The sequence below is a fragment of the Austrofundulus limnaeus genome, unplaced genomic scaffold (assembly GCF_001266775.1).
Source record: "Austrofundulus limnaeus strain Quisiro unplaced genomic scaffold, Austrofundulus_limnaeus-1.0 Scaffold1741, whole genome shotgun sequence".
Taxonomy (NCBI): Eukaryota; Metazoa; Chordata; class Actinopteri; order Cyprinodontiformes; family Rivulidae; genus Austrofundulus; species Austrofundulus limnaeus.
The window spans coordinates 4,406-5,276 of record NW_013954143.1 but is presented as its reverse complement, the minus strand read 5'-3'; the positions used below and the strand labels follow the sequence as shown (position 1 = coordinate 5,276).

Here is an 871-nt window from a genome sequence, read left to right as displayed (position 1 = left end):
ACTGATGTCATAAAGACAGAAAACAGCTGAAACATTTAAAACAGCTGAAACATTTAAAACAGCTTTAACACCTAAAACAGCTGAAACATTTAAAACAGCTGAAACATTTAAAACAGCTTTAACACCTAAAACAGCTGAAACATTTAAAACAGCTGAAACATTTAAAACAGCTCAAACACCTAAAACAGCTGAACCATTTAAAAAGGTGAAACACCTACAACAGCTGAAACACTTAAAAACAGCTGAAACATTTAAAACAGCTGAACCATTTAAAACAGGTGAAACACCTAAAACAGCTGAACCATTTAAAACAGGTGAAACACCTAAAACAGCTGAAACATTTAAAACAGCTGAAACACCTAAAACAGGTGAAACACCTAAAACAGCTGAAACATTTAAACCAGGTGAAACACCTAAAACAGCTGAAACACTTAAAACAGCTGAAACACCTAAAACAGCTGAAACATTTAAAACAGCTGAAACATTTAAACCAGGTGAAACACCTAAAACAGCTGAAACACTTAAAACAGCTGAAACACCTAAAACAGCTGAAACACTTAAAACAGGTGAAACACCTAAAACAGCTGAAACACCTAAAACAGCTGAAACATTTAAAACAGGTGAAACACCTAAAACAGCTGAAACATTTAAAACAGCTGAAACACCTAAAACAGCTGAAACACTTAAAACAGGTGAAACACCTAAAACAGCTGAAACACTTAAAACAGCTGAAACATTTAAAACAGCTGAAACACCTAAAACAGCTGAAACATTTAAAACAGCTGAAACACCTAAAACAGCTGAAACATTTAAAATAGCTGAAACACATACAACAGCTGAAACATTTAAAACAGCTGAAACACCTGTTACC

The 871-nt window shown here is 33.9% G+C and overlaps 1 protein-coding gene across 1 annotated transcript in view; it reads right to left on the bottom strand.

Annotated features, from left to right (window-relative positions):
• The window catches only part of LOC106536239 (calpain-2 catalytic subunit-like), a gene marked incomplete at its 3' end in the record, with an annotated part of 12,939 nt that overhangs the window by 8,042 nt on the left and 4,026 nt on the right, over positions 1-871 (bottom strand).